The 21,917-nt window shown below is 38.0% G+C and overlaps 1 protein-coding gene across 1 annotated transcript in view; it reads left to right on the plus strand.

Annotated features, from left to right (window-relative positions):
• Dgkk (diacylglycerol kinase kappa) overlaps positions 1-21,917 on the plus strand; it is a 212,756-nt gene that overhangs the window by 87,820 nt on the left and 103,019 nt on the right. The gene's annotated exons all lie outside the window — the stretch shown is intronic.

The following is a 21,917-nucleotide window of genomic DNA, read 5'->3' on the forward strand; positions in this document are numbered from 1 at the left end:
TACTGGTACTCTTGGTGGGGGATGAGGGGATGGGCGGCGCCCACGCCCACGCGCACTGCAGGGGAAGGGCAGGGTTCGCTAGGAGGAAGGGGAGAGCATGCGTGTGTCGAAGCCACCATTCCATCTGTCTGCAGGATTTCCCAGCAGGTAGTCGCAAACAGTGATACAGTGATGTGCCGCGTCACAAGCCCGCAACTGGCATCCCACACCAGGGCCAGTTGGAATGGTACAGGAGTCCTGGTTTAGACACAAGAAAATAAGAGTTGGGATTTGAGAGTGTATGAATGGGAACCCTCATCTCTACCAGTCTACAGAGATACCTTCTAAACCATTGCACTTAGCCAGTGAAAAATGCGTCGAGGGTCCTCGGGCACCAACCCAAACGGGAGGAGGGAGGGAGGTTTTTGGTATTTATCCTGGATCTCTGAAACCTCATCAGCCTGCTTTTCAGTGAGAGTCTTTTTTGCTTTCGCTGTGCTCCCCCTACTCTTTCTTTCCTCCAAACTTCGTTCCACAAAACAGTGAAAATCACGATAATGCTTACGTACACTTCAATATAGCTTACCCTGGGAAAACACAGAGAAACGAGCAAATGAACAACACACCAACAATGCCAGTCCATCCTGCTGTTTGGCAGGGCAAAGGGACAAGGCTCCAGAACCCTTCCGCTGAGGACCGCACACTTGTAGAATGTAGAATGCGGGGGTGGAGGCGGGAACAGAGATTGGCACCACGAAATGGAAGCGCTGGTTGCTTCCTGAGTTATTAGTAGGAAAGCTTGAGTTTGCAAAATATCTGCAGTGATAAACGACTGAAAAATAGGAAGTCTAAAGGGAAAAGTTTCACTGAAAACAAAAAGTGCAGAGGTTTAAAAAATAAATGATAGGGACTCAGACTTTTTTTTTCTTTAATTCAATACTCCCACTCTCACAAGGGGGTGGATCCTTCCCCTTCCTGCAGATACCTTCCCTTTCCCTGCTGAGATCTCAATAAAGGGAAGGGTGGGGCAGCTCCACATGGTGGGTCACACTAACCCTGAGGCTTGCTCTGGTCTTTTTGGAAGATTTTACATTTAGCTGGTGGGAGGGAGACCAGCAGGAATCACCTGATCAGTGGCCATCTTAAGTCAAGTTTGGGGAACCTGGCTGGGAAACTGACACCTAGTGACTTAATTACCAAGATGGCCAGCTAATACTCTTTGGCCTCTGGAAGGCTGATTAGAGGCCCAGAGTCTCCCCACCCTCCAATTCCCCCCACCCTCAATCCTGAATAAAAATCTTCCTGTCAAGCTGGTAGGAGATGTTCTGAAAACTCCTGTTGCCAGACTGACTTGGAGGATCAAGGCAAGGGTTATCAGGTTAGCTTTCTGTATATAATGTCCATTCAGACATGCTGGACTGCTGTCCCACAGACACTTGACAGCACTGCAAGGAGTCCAGGGTCCCAGGGTTTTGATTTTGCCTGACCATCCATCAAGAAAGCCATGAAGATTAACTAATCAATGGCTCTGGAGGATTTTGAAGGATGCAAAAGATCTAGTTAAATATGCTCAGATTGCTAGGAGCAGAACCCTTCCCCAATACCCTCCATGTTGCTCTGTAATTGCTCTCTGAGCAGTTGAGAATATCTGATCTTCAGTGATAGGACCATTCTCTGCGGCATCCTCTTCAATCAAGTAGCAACTGCAACCAGCTGACTTGAATCTTAACATTCAAGGTAAACAGGTTGCCATCTTAGTTGGAGTGGCATTGTTCTCAAACACTGCCTCCTTGAGGAAAATATGGGGGAAAACAACCACACACACACACAATATCAAGGAACAAAACAAAATTCCATACAATAAAATCCACTTAATTATCATGAAACTAGTATAATAATTCAAAGGATGAAATTAACAAAGCCAAGTGCTTGAATACAAATGCAAACTTCTTCCAGTTAATTTCATCGACTGGTACTGCAGTAAAAATACAACATCTTCCAGCCTGTCGTCTGTTTTCTTTGGGGATTTGGGGACTTGCTGTTTGGAATTCTGTACCAAGAGTGTGGGTAGTAACTAAGAAAGGGGGGCTCATGTTTTCTTTCCAAATAGCTATCAAGGTTATGCAGTCTGTGAACCAAACCTGCCTATTCCTTCCTTTCTAAAATGTTTTGATTCCCAGGAAATGAGCCATGGTCTCCCTCCTGTTGGCTGCAACTGTAAGTAAGGATGTGTGAATTGGTTCTTTAACAATGCTATACTCTCTTGGGGGCTTGGGGGGCTTATATGAAGTGGATCACATTTTTCTCCCCTCAGCTGTGCTTGAGGAAAGACAGTTTATATTTTTATTCACTGGATTTTGACCAGCTATGAAATTATAATCATACTATACCAGCAATCATACTATACCAGCAATCAATGAAAATCTTTTATTTGAATAGGGAGGGGTCTGTATATCCCTTCTAATGACTACAAAGTACTACTCCAAAATCAGAACAGAACATTTTTTTGCCCACAAAACTGGTGTTTTGGACACATGTTTTCTTGTAAAACAGCAAGCATTTATTTATATCATGTCTGGCAATTCCTACCCAAATATTTTATTATCTTACCTATTTGTGAGCTTCCCAGAAGTAAGTACTGTCTTTCTCAGACCTGGTACATGCAGCCTACCAGGTTTTTGCTCAATAATTAGTTGCTGAAACTTGAAACCTATTAATTCCATTTCCAGCGACGTAGATGCTGCTGCTGTGAATGAATAAAAATTCATTCTCATTGGATTCAGAGTGAGAAGTAAATGCTTATTTAAATAGCCTGGAATATATAGCTCTTAAGGAAATACAGTCAATCTTTCCATTTTCATAATGGATATTGGAACCATAATTAAGAATAAAATTATTATAACACCTTTTTAAAAATGGCTTGTAAAGTGTCCTTATCCCATGCAGTCCCAGCAGTAGCAGACTAATGGTGATGTTGTTGGTTTCAGGAGTAATAAATTTTTTCCTAAGTGCACAGAATATCTGCAGTGACTGTGAACAGTTTTTGGAATACACATTTTGATGTTTAACCTGTTGAAGTTCAGGACAAAATTATTTTCTTTTTTTTCTTAGGTTCATTCCCCCTTCTTTGCCAGCCTTTGATGAAACCATCTGACTTATTTAGTATATTCTGAGAGCTCCTGAGCATTTGCTGCAGGATGTTTGAGAAAAGATAATGAGGCATTTGGTCAGTGGTCTTTCCTTTCCAAGAGCACTCTTCTTAAGTGTTTATAAAAATCTATGATTTGGATTTCTGCAGATGGGTAGCCCAAAAGGAAAGGTTGAGCCTTTATCCAAAGTGCTTCCCAGGAAAGGGTAAAAATCCATAGAAGTCAGGAAACCATTCAGAGACATTGTAATAAGGATTATTTAATCTATTCTGCTAGTATGGCACTTTACAGTTTACAGAATGATTTCATCTGCATTATTAACCCTTTTATTCCCCTGAGGAAGGCAGCACGATAGCACAGGGCAAAGAAAACAGTTGACAGAAAATACTGTACAATGGTTAATTTATGTATTGTGGATATTTCTGGAATATTCAATACAAGGCTTTCTGTGACACATAAGATCCTCATTTGTCTAAGGAAAGTCTTTTTAGCTGACATTTCATTAGCTCTGATTTTTTTCCCAAAGCAGTGATTGCTGCTCCACTTCCCAGGCTCCCAGAGGGGGCCAGCATAGAACAGGAGCCTCACAAGGAAAGAGAAGAAGCACAAGCCCTTGAACCTATTACCCACAAAAAAAAAAGACCTTTTTTGGAAAATGAAATAAATAGAAATCCTCCTGAATGATAGGATATTCAACCTTTCCAATGCCTGCTGACTGTAATTCCCTCCGTGGAAAAAAAAATTAAGTATTTAAAAAAGAAAGAATGCAGTCATTCTTAGACGGAGATGCTACACCCTCATTAAAGCAAATAAACCTTATTCTCAAAATAGAAAAAAAAATTATGAATTTTTTATAAGGAAAAGAAAGGGACAGTCACTGCAGATAATAAAAGTTATCTCTCCTCCAAAAATTTTTAAAAGAAAGGTAAGAAAGGAAGGAAAGAATTCTAAAGGAACATCTTCCCCTCACCCCCTCCAAAGCTCATGAAGTTTCTATTCCCCTAAATAAAAATTATGAAAAGAGAAATAAACATCTTAAATTAAACAGCATTTCTAATTTTCAAAAAATTCATGAAATTTTCAACTTTATTTGCACTACATGTCCCATGCCTAATCTCTGGTGAAAATTATAGGGACAAAAATAATTCTTCTAACAGGGAGGCCCACAACCTCATCAAAGTTCCCTAATATTATTTCTTTCAATTCAATGAGATGTCAAAAATAAGCAAATCCTGGGTCAGGGATATAGCTCAGTTGGTAGAGTGCTTGCCTCACATGCACAAGGCCCCGGGTTCAATCTCCATCACCACAATAATAAATAAATAATCATTATAAAATAAGCAAATTCTTAGAGATGGGAAGGGGATGAATGGTTGCCAAGGACTGGGACAAAATGGAAGGGGAAGAGTGGGTGATGGGTGAGGGGTGCAGGTCTTCCTTTGGGATACTAAAATGTTCTAGAATTAGATAACACTGATGTTTGCACAACCTTGTTAATACACTAAAACCCACAGAATTGTACACATTTAAATGGTTAATTTTATGGCATGTGAACTGCATAAAATAAAAGATAACTAAATGAGTCTATCCCCTAACCTCAAGATAATGATCTATTATATTCCCACAAACAACCAAAGAAATTGAAAAAAGAATATAAAAAAGGAAATAAAAGAAAGAGATCCTCATAAGGACAGTACCTCCAAACTCACCAAAGAAAATAACTATTATTCACAACTACCCTAATTTTTTAAAAATATGGCAGAATGCAATTCAATTCAATTACACATATACAGCACAATTTTTCAAGTCTCTGTTTGTACACAAAGTAGATTGACACCATTTGTGTCTTCATTCATGTACTTACATCTTTCTTACCTCTATGCCCCCTCCCTTGCCCTCCCTCCCCTATGCCCTATCTAAAATCACCCTAATTTTTAATATTTTGAAGAAAACAATCAAAAAAGGAGATTGTTTTAAGGGTAGATACTCTTAAAATTATCAGTCAATGAAATGTACTTATTGTGCCCCATACTTGCATTTTAATTAAAAATAAAAATATTAAAAGACAGGGTTCCTGATCTTGCCAAATGTTCTGAATTCTTAATTCCAAGAAAGGGAATAAAGAAACAAAAGAAAGGGCTGGGGTTGTGTCTCAGTGGGTCTAGCACATGTGAGGCCCTGGGTTTGATCCTCAGCACCACATAAAAATAAGTAAATAAATAAATAAAGGTATTGTGTCCAACTACAACTTAAAAAAATTAAACATTTAAAAAGAAAAGAAATACAACCCTCAGATGACCAAAGCACATGAGCCTTATTCTCAATGTATGCTTTTTTATGATATAAAAGAAAATTAATAATGAAAGGTGTGTGTGTTGGTGGATGGAATAATATTAATAAAATGTTCCAGCCTCACAAACATCCATGAGCACAATTTAAATAAATGTGAATTTTTAAAGAAGAACAAATAAAGGAAATCCTCTAATTAGAGTTGACCCAAATGCACACAAACTCAAAAGCTTTATTTTTAATTTTTTTTTATTGTAGATGGACACAATATCTTCGTTTTGTTTTTTTTTAAAGTGGTACTGAGGATCAAACCCACTGCCTCGTGCATGTGAGGCAAGCTCTCAATCATTGAGCTACAATCCCAGTCCCAAAAGCTTTATTTTTAATACAGAAACTGTTTTGTTTTTTTTTTTAATTGGAAGAGAAATAGAAAATGTAGGGGAGAAACAGAAACAAAAAACAAAAACATCCACTTAAAGAAAAGAATCCCCATCCTCAACAAAACTGCCTTCCTTTTTTTCCCCTCAAAATAAGTAAATACATTCAGAACTAGAGGGGGGAAAAGGAAGAATGTGAATAGGGATTTTGGGGGGGAAGGATACTGGGGATTGAACTCAGGGGCACTCGACCACTGAGCCCCATCCCCAGCCCTGTTTTGTATTTTATTTAGAGACAGGGTCTCACTGAGTTGCTTAGTGCCTCACTTTTGCTGAGGATGACTTTGAACTCATGATCCTCCTGCCTCAGACTCCTGAGCTGCTGGGGTTACAGCCTTGCACCACGACACAGGCTGAAGAGGGTTTTTAAACTCCCCCTTTTAAGGGAAAGTCACCAAAGTCCTGGAATATTTTTCTTAAAGCAAAAAAGAGAGTGAGTGAGAGAAGGAGCTAGGGGAAGAAGGGAAGGAGGAAGAGGAGGGTGGGAGAGAGACAAGGTGGAAGGAGAGAGGGAGAGAACAGAAAAAAAGGAGATGGGGAGAGAAGGAAAGAGGTTGAGAGAGAGGGAAGGTGAAACAGGGAAAGACAGAGAAGGAGAGAGTGACAGATGCTGGGGGAGGGGGAGAAGAGGGGAGGGAATAGTGAAGGAGATGGGGAAGAAAGGAGAGAAAGACAGAAGGAAGACAATAAAGAGGGTTGGGGGTGTGGCTTCAGTGATACAGCTCACACGTGGGAGGCCCTGGCTTCCATCCCCAGAACTGCAAAAGTAAATAAATAAAGAGCTACTTCATTAAAGGTTAAAAGGAAGGAATTCTCAGGAAAGATGTGTCCACACCATCTTGAAGACAATGCATATTATTTCTGATAATCAACCCATCCCACCCTACAATAAGGAGGAAACACCATAGAGTCTCCCTCTATAGTTTCCTCAAGGGTGGGGGCAGGAATTTATCCAACCCAAGGTATCCTTTTTATCTTCCAATCTTCACTGTTTATTTTATTTTATTTTTTTAGTTGTTGATGGACCTTTATTTTTTTATTTATTTATATGCAGTGCTGAGAATCGAACCCAGTGCCTTACACATGCCAGGCAAGTGCACTACCGCTGAGCCACAATCCCAGCCCTCACTGCTTATTTTTTAAAGGAAAGAAAAAAAATATTTTGAAGGAGAGATGTCCCCAATCTAATATCTTCCAAATAAATTATTTATTTAAAAAAAAAAGAAAAAGAAAAATCCTCCTAGGGAAGGTTCCTCAACTTCATTAAAACTGGTGGCCCTTGTAGTACCTCTTCACAAACCTATTTTTAATGGAAATCCTCCAAACCTAAAAATAGGTGTTCACTCAACCCCATCTAAAGCAAAGATTCTTTCCTCCCAGACTTTTTTTTTTAAAGAAAAATCCTTCTATCCCAACAGGGGATACCTTCAACTTCACCAAAATCAATGGTCTTATTTCTGTCTACACCCAATAAGAAAAAAGCATTTTTAAATAATTGGGACCCTCTTACCCCAAGGCAAGTTGGCTGTAAGCTACCAGCACCATTGAACTTTCTTGCCCTAAGAAGGTTTTTCAAAACAAAGAGAGGAAAAAAAAAAACTGTCTTCTAAAAAAAGCACCCTCTTGACCCAATCCCTCCACAGACTCAGAAATATTACACAAAGAAAAGGTAATAAATATCCCTCTCAAATGCTCCCAGTGAGTTTTAATTTGAGCATGGAAGGCTAAAGGGAGGTGCACATATAATCCCAGGTTGGCTTCCCTCTGCCTCAGCCTATTTACAGTTACCTTTCCCATAGCTAGGCAGGGTAAGCACTCAAGAGGGCAAACCCTGTCCAAAGAAAAAAGAATTGGAAAGGCAAACCTGCTGGGGAAAAGGCATATATACCTCTTTTCCAAACCAAACAGATGATTTCAGGATGAGCTGCATCATTGTTTGTTCTAATACTACTTCTAATTTTACAGAGTAGATAGTAAACTTTAAAGCAGTGACACTCTGCTGGTAATTCCCAATGAGATACACACCTTTGCCTAACAGGCAAGGACCCTTAGCCAGTTCTGTCACGAGGGTGACATACCATTTTACAGTGGTTGTCTCAAGATGTGCTGGCTTCAATTTCCATTCTTGTAGGGTGGTAAAGACTTGCTTGTCACAAATTCATAAAATCTGCAAGTCATATTTATAGACAGAGAGTAAGACTTAAAGTTTTCCACATTTTTAAATTCATTTATTTTTTTAAAAATTAAATTGGTGCATGCCTGTAACCCCAGTGGCTCAGGAGGCTGAGGCAGGAGGATCACAAGTTCAAAACCAGCCTCGGCAACTTAGCAAGGCCCTAAGCAATTCAGTGAGACCCTGTCTCTATATAAAATACAAAAAGGGCTGGGGATGTGGCTCAATGGTTGAGCACCCTGGGTTCAATCCTCAGTACCCCCCCCAAAATCGAGAAGGGTATGGTACCACACACCTCTACTCCTAGATACTCTAGAAGCTGAGGCAAGAGGATCCCAAGTTCAAGGCAAGCCTGGGCTACTTAATGAGATCCTGCCCCCCCCAAAAAAAAAATTTAAAGGCTTGGGGAGGTAGCACTGTGGTAGAGAGTTTCTGGGTGCAGTCTCCACTACCACAGACACATATGTGAGCACACACACATGAAAATTAAATTGAGTACTTGCTCCCTCTGCCTTGTGCCTAGCACTGTGCTAAGCAGTGGAGTCCATGGTAAACAAAATTGCATAGTTGAGACTTACTTTAAGCAAAACTGATAAATAAGAGACCCAATTACCAAAACAAAGATACAAATGGTGATTATTTGTTTTATCAGATTCTTTGCTGAGGTATTCACTATTAATAGCCAATTGTCTCAACATCTCTTCTCAAAAACCCAGGGTAATAAATGAAGTTGTGCTAATTTCAGAGAATGTAGAAAATCAAGGAAATTTCCAAAAAGTAAATAAAAATCGTCTACCACCCCACCACTGAGAGATAATTACTGTAAAAATATATTGCTATGTTTATCCATTTATTTTCTCTGACTACATGCATTTAGTCTATATAGTAAGATGTCAGGGAATGGACAAATGTGTTTCAGCCTTCCCCCTGTTCCAGTCATATCCCCCCGTCACAAACTTAGTTATTAGATCATATTCATTGTTCTCTATTGTTTTTAGGATATACTTATAAATTTTAGCTTAATATTTATCTAGTCAAATTGCTATATGAACTTATTGATAAACATGTGCTTGAAATGTAATTGTGCAGGCGTGTATTTGATGTGCAAAGCAATACACTAATAATACATTCTGTGAAGACACATTGTTGTGAATACTCCCATATAAAATAGCAGTTTTATTTTATTTTCACTTACTGTACTTTCTTGGATATCTGAATTTCATTTGTCCAGGTAGCTTTATATGAGTTGGCTTTGGAGAAGCGGGTCCAGAACAAAATCCACCATCTTTCCACTGTTAAATTCACAAAAGGAAAATGTAAATTTCTGAGACTCTCTTGGGTCACATTTTTGGGGAGAGTACAAGGGATTGAACCCAGAGGCAGTCAACTACTGAGCCACATTCCCAGTGCCGCCTCCTCTCCCCTTTTAAATTTTGAGACAGGGTTTTGCCTAGTTGCTGAGGCTGGCTTTGAACTTGCAATCTTCGTGCTTCATCCTCCCGAGCCACTGAGATGACAGGTTTGCACCACCACACTTGACCTCTTGGGTCACTTATAACCATAAGCAAAAATATCACTGATGGCTCTATTTCTAATACAAAGTTTCTGTATCGTGCTCAGCTAAGTACTTCAGACTGAAAAGGGAAATACTCATGTGTGAGGACATTATTGACAATTATAAGGAGATAGAATATTCAATCCATCCAGCTCTCATTAACCAAGTGTGGTAGACGATTGAGAGTTAATAAACTGTATACAATCCAACCAAGGCTGAATCGGTAATTTAAAAGGCAAACATAATGCATTATTGAGTAAGATCGGAATCTTCAACCCTGTCTGTAGCACTTAGAGATTTTCATCTTCCAAAGCATTACAGGCATTTATTGTTTAAGCCTCTTGCTTTAAAGAGCCTGTAAAAGAGATATTGGCCCCTGAGGAGAGGGATTCCCACCTCATTTCCCTCAAGCAAAGAGCCAGGGACTGGAGGCTCCTAATCAATACTGTGGGATTCTGAGAGAGAGGCTTGATGCTCCCCCCGCCCAGAAATTTGCATAATTCTCCTGAAACAGGAGACAGTGGGCCTGGGAAGTGACCCTGGACCCTGCCTCCAGGAATAGGAAGGGGGGGATTGCTAACAATGTTCACAATCTTGGATGTTTATTCATTTGCCTTCTCCTGCAACTAATGTCTCTACCTGTTCTCATCTGAGATTTTGCAACTTTGAGGCAGAATATGAAAAGTACCTGATTAGCAAAATTTGTTAAGCTGCTTGGCTATGAATAGAGAGACTTGAAACCCCAGGAAAGTTCCTTTAGCTCTGGGCTCTGTCAGTTGAGTCCTCCCTCTCCTGAAGCAGGCTTTAATCAGTATCAGGGGACTATTTCTTGAATCCTAACAGTAGTCTCTGAACCCCATTTTTATAATGATCTTAATTGTTAATTTTACTTTGATAAGTGTCATTTGCATGAATTATTATACCTTTCACATATTATTTCATGGTATACTTATATTACTATACTTGTTCCTTGCAGTATAAAAGAAAATGTGATGTCACTTTATTAAAACAGGTAAGCATAAACAGTAAAGAGGAAAATCAATGCACCTACAGAACAAGATTCTTGCTTTCAAAAAATTAACAAGTTGCTACTCTTCAGTCTAACCTCAATTAATGTATACTTTGACAATTTCATTCCGGATGGGCTTGAGTAAAACCTCATTTTTTCTTACACCAAATTTTGGATATTGTTCTCTTTTCTTTCCCTCACCTCTAGCAACAAAGTACTTACTCTGCTTGACTGTTAATAATTTTCAATTAAAATGATAATTTTGACATTGCTGTTGTCTCCTCTGCTTTAATTTACTCAACTTGATATGAGATCTCCAGGCCTTTTGGGGTGGGGGCGGGGTGGATTCATTTTGGTTTCACATGGGATAAAAGCATTCAGTGGCTCTCATCATGAGTTTCTTTTCTTTTCTTTTTTAACATTTATTTTTTAGGTGTAGATGGACACAACACAATGCCTTTATTTTTATGTGGTGCTGAGGATCAAACCTGGGTCCTGCCCGTGCTAGGCGAGCGCTCTACCGCTGAGCCACAATCCCAGCCCCATGAGTTTCTTATATTGCTTCTCACTGGTGATTCCTCTTTCTAGAAGTTCCTGGAAAAGCCTTTCTTTGCCTTTATAGCACGCCTCATCAGCACTAAGTTTTTAAATAATGCCTGCATTTTTCTCTTTTAATGATGGAAATCAAAGAAAGACATTTCTAGACTGAAAGTTTACAAGCAGAGGGTAGTAGTTCTTTGCGTTCAATGTAATAAAATAAAAATAATGAACTTCATGCAAATATATCTGATAATTAGTTCTTTGAGTTTTCAATAATTAAGCAATTGGTGGTTTAAATGCTACATAATATGATACATATTTGGAGGATCATTACATGGATATTTGAGAATGTTTGGGTGAAATTGGTTTGGGTTTTTAGATGGAATAGGATTGCATTATCGTTTTTCCAGCTTGAATAATGGAATAAAGATTCTCAGTTTCAAAAATTCACTATTTAACAAGTTTTCAAAGATGTATCAGGTTCAAATATGAAGGATTTCCTAATAACAAATTCACTTTGATATAAGAAGCTTAGAGGGAGAAATGAAGACATTATTTGAGGTAAGTGAGAACAACACAGCCTCCTTAAACCTATAGAGAAAACAAGCATTAAATTAATCAGTGTCATAAAAGTATTAGTAAAAGCAAGGTTATGGCTGAATTGGGCAGGAAAGTCTAGGACTTGGAGACAGGAGTGAAGCTCTTATATATAAAGTTATGTAAGTATGACTACTTTGATTGAATTATAGGGTATAGATTGAAATATTGTGGAAAATAAATTTTATGGGGCAAATACTACTGAAACTTCAAAGACAACTGGTAAAATTTTGGATATTATCTGATGACATACAACCATCAGAGGACTGTAGATTAGTATAGGATGGCTGAAATGAAGAGTGGGCAGATGGGACATATAATTTTAAAACTATCTTTCAGTATCTTGTTATGCCAATTTTACCTATAAAAGCTAAAAATGGGAGAAAATAATTATATTATCTAGTGTACTTTTTCTACTGTTTCAGACCTTCTTTGACCCACATTCCACTTTTGGAAATCTGGTCTACTTTCTCCATCATTTTTTTTTTTTTTGTATTTTATATCCCAGTGTTTTCTATAGTGAAAATAAGAAACCGTGATGGGCATTCAATGAAAACTTTTATCTTCAGTATTATAGAACCATAGAATGTATTGGAAAGGGCCTTTGGGGGAAGAGCTAGTCCATTATTTTTAAAAACATTTTTGTAGTAGAATCTTATGTTTTCCTCAATGAAATCATAAATGAAAACCCAATATTTAACAAAACAAGTTGTGTTTCATTAGTCCTTTTCCATGCTAAAATGGGTTTGTAATTGAATTACCACCCCAATTGTCTATTTTAGGATAATAGGAGAGTGAGTTTGCACACCTTGTTTATGATTGGCTCCTTAGCAAGGAAGTTGGTGATACAGGAGCAAATTGGACAGGGAAGAGAAGCAAGTCAGAGTTTAAAAAGTGGCCTATAATATTCCAGAAAGTAAGTAATACTGTCTTGGAAACATGGTCCATCTTGAGATTTTCTTTCCCCTCTCCCAGCCCCAGAATGTTACAACTGTCTCATAAAGTGGGTTGTCTCAGCACTGTCTTTGCTTGTAGGAACATTATTATTGGGGATTTTGTTCCTGAGCAAGGACACCACACCTAGTAAACTGTAGATATAACTAAAAATATCTAGTAAAAGCTAAAATATAACTCTAAGCTTCTGGAAACATTTAAGGCAGCAAAATTGTTCCAAGTCCTATAAAATGGGCATAAATGTACCATACACATCGATTTTCTAAGTGGCCCCAGTACACCATAAACTGTACATGGAGCACATAAAAGAGCCGATTGTACACAAATTGAATGTATTGTTTATTATTTATTTGGAATTTACACTCTGCCTGAATCCAGAAAGAACATGAAGTATCTTACAAAATTAAAAGTGTATAAAATAGGACAATTAAGAACAAATAAAAACAGAACAAAGCCATCTCAAAGCAGTGATGAATGAGACCTAAAACTAATATGTGCTAGTTATAATAAACCCTAATTACACATTTAATTAGCAGTACTTTTGTTTTGCTGCTTTGGGTGGTTGAAGGACTTTAGGGAATGATTTGAATGACTCAGCCCTCTTAAAGTTTGTATCTGAGGAAGTCTGAGCCGATGCCTCATTTTTATGCAATACATCTTCCTGTAGCAAGCTGCAGCAACCACAAAATGAAGAACTAAAGGTTGCCAGGATTGTGGTATAGGTGTTAATTAGCTGTCCTAGAAGGCTGCAAGCTTGGGTTATTTTGGTGTGCCTGCATTTTTCCAGTATTCTAATGCATGTGTCTGTGAAGCATATCAGTATGGAACTTTCTCAAATAAGCCCTTGTTCCATGGTAACTGGTAGCCAGAAGTTTAAGAGTGTGAACTCATTCTTAAATTGGGACTCACTTCTCTTTGGTCTAACTTGATTCCATTTTAGATAGTTATCCAATATGGAGTAAATTGCTTAATCTTTCCATGAATTAGCCTTTGTGTCTCTGAAATGAAGCCAATAATATGCCAATGACTCAGATCAGAAGTCTCCTCCTGAAAGCTTTCAGTAGTATCCCATCTAGGCTGGATCACCCTTCCTCTGGGCTCCTGAACACATTATGCAAACCTCTGCTGCTTATTTGCCGTATACTGAGATCATCAGCTGAGTATCGCATTAGACTGTAAGAACAAGGCCCTTAGGGCCTATAATGCTGTCTGCCACTTAATAAATGCTGGTGGAACTACCTTAGAAGAATATGATAAAGGCTGATGAAAAAGTAGACTTTATTCTTTCATCAAGTGACCCGTAATAATTAGACATATTTATAGAATATAGTTTGATATTTTAATACATGTGTACAATGTATAAGGATAAGATCAGTGTAGTTAGCTTTTTCATCACCTCAGAATTTTGCCAGAGAAATTAGAACATATTTCAAAAATAAGAAACATGCAAATGCTAGTTTGTTTTAGTATCATTTGTACATGTGCCAAGATATTTGCTGTAATTTTTCCTATGTTTAGGTATGCAGATGAGTTTTAATATATTTATCTGTCAAAAATGGACTTAGAAATTCTGGTGCCTTACCAGTAGGTAATGGTTGGCAGGGCTATCTCATATCTTCCCAAATAACAGTAGATTTTTCTAACTCTCACAGAAGCAATTTATGTACTTAAAGCAACCATGTATTGATCATTTGGTCTTAAGTTCCTAGTCTTCAATCATAAATATAGTTAATTTTGATAAATTTGATCTAATCATTTCTTAAGAAAAGCAAAATGCAAATGTATGAAAATATTCAAGCAAAGCCAAACTAAAGAATATTATATTTAAGTCTAATATATAAAGACTAAGTTCAAACAAGTAACTAGATACCATTTGGTACCCTTTTTACTAATCTTAAATCAAAATTTAATCTATTTATGGTATTCTTTTCATTTTAATTGAAAAGCTCTTGAGTCATTACCTTGGTGTCAAATTTCTCTTATAGCTGTCACTTGAATTTGGAGCTAGGTGTCAGTAGGACTACTCCAGGCTTTCCCTTTTTCAGAAGGACTGAGAAGCAACAGCTAAGCTTTGATGTTCCTTTGGTAGTCCAAGTTGTATCCAAAATAGCTTTCCACTAATTACAAAAAAAGCCTTAACTTGTTTCACCAATGTCTCGGGGCAGATTAGCGCCCTGAGCTAGAAAATGGCCTGGTCAGGAAAGAGAATGTGGAGTCTTTTTTCAGACAGCAGAGATCCCTATCAGCCATCTTGTTTCCAATCAGAAGGAAGAATTGTTCTGTTAAATGAGATAGAAAACTTTTACCCTTTCTAGAATAGCTTGCTGGGCAGGAGCACCACATAATGTTGTTCAGGTTGCATACTATATGAAGTGCCATGTCCAAGGAGACAGCTTTCATATTACAGCTTCACAGATGTATAATTTATTCTAACAATTCTCTGGCAATGAAGTGCCTTGTTCTAACAAAATTAATATATTATGTCAATTTTCTGACAAATGAAGGTAAAGTATCTTTAGGAAAAGGTATCTTTTCCCAATGTGCTCAAAGGTGTCTTGTGGGATAACCCTACTATTAATTCCTTGCATTTAAATACAGTGATTTCTTTAGCAATCCCCTAGAAGAAAATAAATTACATGCTCAGAACTGATCTCCAAAAGTACATAATGAATTCCATATAATATTTAATCCAAGAATCATTTTAAAACCAAAAACTGTAATAAGGATTTGAAACAGGAATGAAGGGACCCAAGCATAGGCAGACATACAGACACCAGTACACACTGATAAGTTCACTCCCAAGAACATACCCAAGTATATATATTCCAATTGCTGAAAACCCTGATAGTTACACATGCATATACATGCTGATAGTGATTGAGGGGAACACTTAATTCTATTTTATAGAATAAAATGTTGCCCAATTGTAGAATCACAAAATAAATTTGAGAGAGGGAGGGGGGAAGGGAGAGAGAGAGAGAGAGAGAGAGAGAGAGAGAGATGCATATTAAAGAGGAGGAAGCTCTGGGTATTTGCTGTGGTTGTCAACTTCTCTTCCAGTTCTCCTTTTAACCTATTTTCAGCCAGTTTCACTCCCACTGGCAGGGAGTTCCCTACAGTTTACATACACTTATGTGAGTCTAATTTAATAAATTTTTACTAAGGCTTTAATAGTGACAAAGAACGGTGCTATGTATAGATGGAAGACATTTAGTCTTGCAAGGAAGGTTTTATGAAGGAGCAAAGATCTATCTGAACTGTATCTGGAGATTAGGTAGGACTTTGATGGAAGGGCATACAAAAACAGACCCTTGAGGCAGTGGGAATATCTTAAACATAGACATGGAAGAGGTAGAAAGGGCAGTGCTCTGAGAATCCCACAAAGATTGACATGGGTGAACTTTTAGTGCATCAGAAAGAAAGGCTGGGAAAGTTAGGTAGGAACTAAATTGCAGGAGACCTAGAATGCCGGGTAAAATAATATGTATTCTATTCCATAAATAGTGGAGAATCTTGGAATATTTTTGGTTGAGAATAAAATGGTTAGGTTAAGATTTATGAAAAAATAACCTCAATATATAGGATATGTTAGGTAGGAAAACTCTGGAGAATGGGACAAAAGCTATTGAGGGCCTTACCCTAAGGCAATAGGTACTGAAAGATATAGAAGAGATGCTGACAGGATTCAGTTTGTAGTTGATTTATTGCAAATGGCTGAGGGAGAGGGAAGAATAGAAGATGATTCTGAACTTTCTAACCTGGAGTTGTAAAAATTATGGAGAACACAGGATAAAAAGCAGGCTTAGGTAGTAGCTAGAGGAAGATGATCAGTTCAGTTTTGGAGAATTACAGTTTGAGGTGTTGGTGAAGCTGAAGTTCAAGACAGTGATCAGTGAGAGGCTAGGACTTAGGGGTTAAAGGAACATATTTTTCCATGAAAATTAGGCAAGGTGGAAAATGTCTGTACCCCCAACTGTATATCTGTGTATATATTTTACTGCCCTCCAATCTACCCATTATATGTATATACACAGTGTAATGGGTAGATTGGAGGGCAGTAAAATAGGAAGAGGCATGGAGATTACCTAGGTTGTTACAGAAATCCAAGTGAAAGATGTAGTGGCCTGCTTATTGCAAACAATGATGATAAAAATCACTTGTAGAGTGCCTACTCTGTGTGGGGCACTGTGCCAATATCTGTAATTCTAGACAAGTAAAGGAAATAAAACCAAGTCAAAACAGTGGCAGTGGCACATGCCTGTAATCCCAGCAGCTCAGAGGTTGAGGCGGGAGGATCACAGGTTCAAAGCCAGCCTCAGCAACTTAGAGAGGCCCTAGGCAACTTAGTGAAAAGCTGTCTCAAAACTAAAAAATAAAAATAAAAAGGGCTTGGGATATGGCTCAGTAGTTAAGCACCTCTGGGTTCAATACCTGGATAAAAACAAGAACAACAAAAAATCAAGTGTTTGAATAACTTTAATTCCAAGAAGAAAATGAGAATGGACATGAGAAACTCTTAAATTCATAAGAGATAAAAATTGATTGGGGGGTCTGATATTGTGGCTCAATTGTAAAGTGGTTGCCTAGCATGTGTGAGGCACTGGGTTTCATTCTCAGAACTACATATAAATTAATAAATAAAAATTTTAAAAAAGGAATTGTTTGGGGCCTAGCTGGATGGAGTAGACTTAGGTATAGAGATGAATAAAATAACATTCCAGAATTTATTATTTGGGTGGAGGGGATGAGAGGAGCGATGAGAAGGGAATTCTAGGCAAGCAAAAATGGTATAAGCAAAGGAAGTAAAATGTGAAAACACAGGATTTTAGAGACCAGATGATGTGAAGGTTTGGGGATGCAGCAAGAAATGAAGAACTAGAAGGTGAAGGTGAGGACAAGTGAATGGGGGAAGTAGGAAGGATGTGAAATGGCCAGAGAAGGTAGCATAGGATAGTGATAATTTCACATTTTCTCTCCACTTTGCAACTCACCATTTCCTCAAACTCTGGATTCTTTCTTATTGCCATTCTGGGATCTGAGATGATTTTTAAAAAATTTCTGGACTGCCCATTTCTGTGTGCCATCTTTCTTTCATGTGACAGCATCAGATCTAGAGATGTCCAGGTCTGAGAAGGGGACCCATTCCCTCATGCATTTCATATATGAACAGCTTCTACACAAATCAGCACCTGTATTGAGTCCTTGTCATTCAAGAGGCTCTTTCAGTCTCAATTTTGCTGCCTATATATGTCTATTGACATACCTTTGGAAGGCTCTATCATGCATGTAGGAAATATGACTTCTAATGAGCTTTCTAGATATGCTTGTGATATTCAAATCACAGATTCAGCCTTTCAGAGACCCTTCCTAGGCATGAGATAGCCATAAAATGTAGTGCCATTTTTTTAATCATATACTACAGCCTCACAAAATGTTTCCACATCGCCCATTTCTTATGTCCTTGGATTCTCACCCCCACCCTGTGTGATTAACTGTATTAATTTCATCTTCATTGTGCATATGAGAAAACTAAAGGCCACTTAAGCACTAATGATTTGAGTCAAATCCCAAGCTCCTGACTACAAAACCAATCCCTAATCTACATCAGGCTAGTTAATACAAGGTTTTCTGAGCCCAGAAATTATCTAGATTCCTCTAAACAAAGTGGGATAATGGAGGCAACCTACTTCATGTTAGGACTAATTACTGCTTTAAAGCTAACCAAACTTAAGATGAGATACAGTTTTAAGGTGGTTGTAATGATTATTTTCTTTTAAAGCTAAAAAAACTGCTTTAAAAATGCTTATAATGATGATTCATCATTTAAATGGTTTGAAACTCCCTGAGATCAGAATTCTCAAAACGTTCTATAGTCTTAAGAGATTAAAAACACACCAGTCTAGTGGTTTGGGCCCAGAATTGAGATTTAAGAGGCTAATTCTATTCCTAGCTGTGCCTTTGTGATTTGAGGTAAATCCTTTAACCTCTCATATCTTATTTATCCATTTGTAAATAAGCATATTTCTCACCATAGAATATCTAGGAAGCACTTTAAAATTCTAGGCTCAACAATATTTTAATGCCTTACAAATTCTGTAGAGCACTTTGCACAGCTTCAAAATGAATCTGTATCAATACAAAATAGAATTTGTTCATTCAAAACAAGTGTATGGAGACATGGTCAGAGCAAAGATTTCTGCCTGCCTACTACTGTTTTAAATAGATGCAGCTAAGGACTGTTCTGTTTCCATCTCTGCCATAATGTAGTATTGCCACAGCAAGATGGATTATCTTGCATGGTACTCCAGGCACTAAGACTGATATCTCTGGGTGGGGATTTTTCTAAGGTAGAAGCCTAATTTGAAGAAAGCTAATTCTCTATTTCATCTCCCACCCTTTAAAATTAGACCACATGGAAAGGATGATGTTTTAGGCCCTTTTTTAATATTTAATTTTTAGTTGCAGTTGGACACAATACCTTTATTTTATTTATTTTTATGTGGTGCTGAGGATCGAACCCAGGGCCTCACATGTGCTAGATAAGCACTCTACCACTGGGCCACAACCCCAGCCCAGATGTTTTAGGCCCTTTTGAATAATATTGCTCTGTCCAATGCCTTAATGTCTTTGTCTATAAAACAAAGTTATAAAGATTTGCTTCTACCTGCAGATCTTAAAAGTATGGAGTATGAAGCTAAATGCAGGAATTGCAGTATAATTAGTGAGCTTTAGAGTCAGATATGTTAATTCAAATTAAATGTATCTGAGCTTTAGAGTCATATACTTTTAATTAAAGTTAAAATTCCAGATCTGTCACGTGTTAGTTCTGTGAACTTGGGCAAAGACCAAGGTCACAGAGTCTTGTTTTCCTCATTTATCATATGGGGCCAATGATTCCCATCTTGTTGAATTATTCTAAGGATCAAATGACGTATGGGTGGCTTAGTTCAATCCCTTGTACCTAGTTGATCTTAGGTAGGAGTAGATGCTACATTGTCGAAGACACTGATTTTATTTCAAACAAATGCTATACTTGCTCACTACCTCTGTTCTCCTTACCATTCCAAATGAGTGCCCATACAGAATATGAAAAAGTAGGAACAAGAGTGGCTATCATTGTCTCTTAACCATGAATTTTAACATCAGAGCCTATATGCCCTTTACTTACTGCCCTTTTCTTCTGGTTAAAGGAGCAGATAAAGACGGAGAAGTGCAATTCAATTCAACAAGTATTTTGAGACATTTTTTGACTTCTTTCAAAACCAATTATCTTCTCTTGCCATAATTTAATGGGGAAGGGGAAATGTTTTATTGATATGAATAATTGTAGGATTTCCTATGGTTTAATCAATACTTATTTCAATCTCTCCTGACATCTGAGCTAACTTTATCTCTAATTACTATCATTTACATTATATATAATATACACATGTAAATATATGTATATATTTATATATGAATGTATGCATATTCTCCAGGGTGCATAGTATTGGCACCAATTTAACTGCCCTTTGGCAATAATTTATCAATAACACATGAGTAATCTTCCTTCAGTCATCAAGGATATCATGGACTTTCATCATTACAGCTGACAAACTTTCTTCAGCAAAGATGATGATGATGAGCTTCCACAACCAAGGAATGGGAGGGAGCTTACGAATTCTAGTGTTAACTTGACGATAACTTCTGAAGAAATTGTCTTGGAAACCTAAGCCCTGGGAGATTCTCTTTTTACTTGGGGGCCCTCTTAGGGAAAATTTTCAAGCAGATAGAAGAGATACTAATTCAATATCTACCTAGAGATTTTTCTGTTAGATAGAGGACTAGAGAGATCCCACTGAATGTCAAAGCTCCTTTTATCATTCTTCCATTTTGGGAGAAAATTACCTGTTTTGCATTGTATTTTTCCATGCCACTTCCTTTGAAAATAATTCTTCTATCACCAAAGAATATTGGCAACTAAATTTTCCTAGGATTACCTTGTAATTTGAGGTTACAGCCCCAATCTCTGCTGCATGAATGGATAACCATGAGAAGAAGTGGGGGAAACAATGCTAATCTGTTTCTGCACTGATAGAACATTTGCTTCTATTAGAACTGAGTTCTGACATCAATTTTGGCTGCCCTGACAATGTCTCCAAGATCCCGAGGCTCCTCACACTTGATGGCATCTTGTATAACCACCTCTTCATCACTAGGTGAAATGAAGAGAAGATTTTAGGTATTTTATTCATAGTACAAAGTAGCTTTGAAATTTCATAGAAGAGGTTCATGGCAGAGTATGTCTCTTGTCCCCTGGGGTATTCTTAGACACTGTAATTTAAAATGACATTTGAATCCCAGTGATATTCATGTAGACATTGCTGTAGTTGAATGGTTGTGTTTGGTAAGCACACACCTCAGAAGACAGGCAAGGGATTATAAATGGCATACAGAGAGCCCTGCACTTCTGGGAAGCATAAAGCAGACCCAGCTTATGTGTCATCCTGCAATAGGATCAAGTTCTGTCCACAGCTGACCCACAGCAGAAAGCTGCCATTTAAAGTCCACCAATGGAACAAGGTCAGCCATATCAAAATGTTAAGGCAGCAACATTCAAGTTCCCATCACACCTTCAGCCATCTGAGTTGGCACTGTGTGGATTATAAACAGTGGCTGGAAACTAAACAGCTAGTGTGTGATGAAATGAGGCCATCAGAAGGCTAGATGATGAAAAAAGCTTCTAAGACTTGGCTTATAAGGCATGGCTTGACCTTCAACTTGCAACGAGTGAAACTATATATGCAGGCCATTCTAGTCAGGAACTCTCAGAAACACAATATCATTTTACATATTGAGCCATATCTGGATCTTAGTTGTAAAGGAATGAAAAACACCTGGCATGAGTAATGGATAAGGTTGGCCTCAAGGAAAGAGTTTATGCGAAGAGCATGGAAGAGATTCCCCCCCTCAGTAATTATTTGCAGCCACATGTATACATGACCAGACATCACTCTAACTTGTAGCATATTCCAGCATGAAAGACAGCAATGTGTGCCTTGTTTCTGAAATCCATATTACAGTAGGCCAATGTACACATCTTCTATGAATTGGGGGAAAGAAAAGAAAAAAATGCCATATACATGCAATCATCCTTTCTAGGCTAAGGTCAATCCTAGAGACTGACTCTTGGTTGCCAGGGAGAGTTTTGTAGGAGAAAGTTAAAGTCAGATAGTGGAGAAGTCAGCCACGAAAG

Source organism: Marmota marmota, unplaced genomic scaffold (genome assembly GCF_001458135.2).
Source record: "Marmota marmota marmota unplaced genomic scaffold, marMar, whole genome shotgun sequence".
Classification (NCBI taxonomy): domain Eukaryota; kingdom Metazoa; phylum Chordata; class Mammalia; order Rodentia; family Sciuridae; genus Marmota; species Marmota marmota.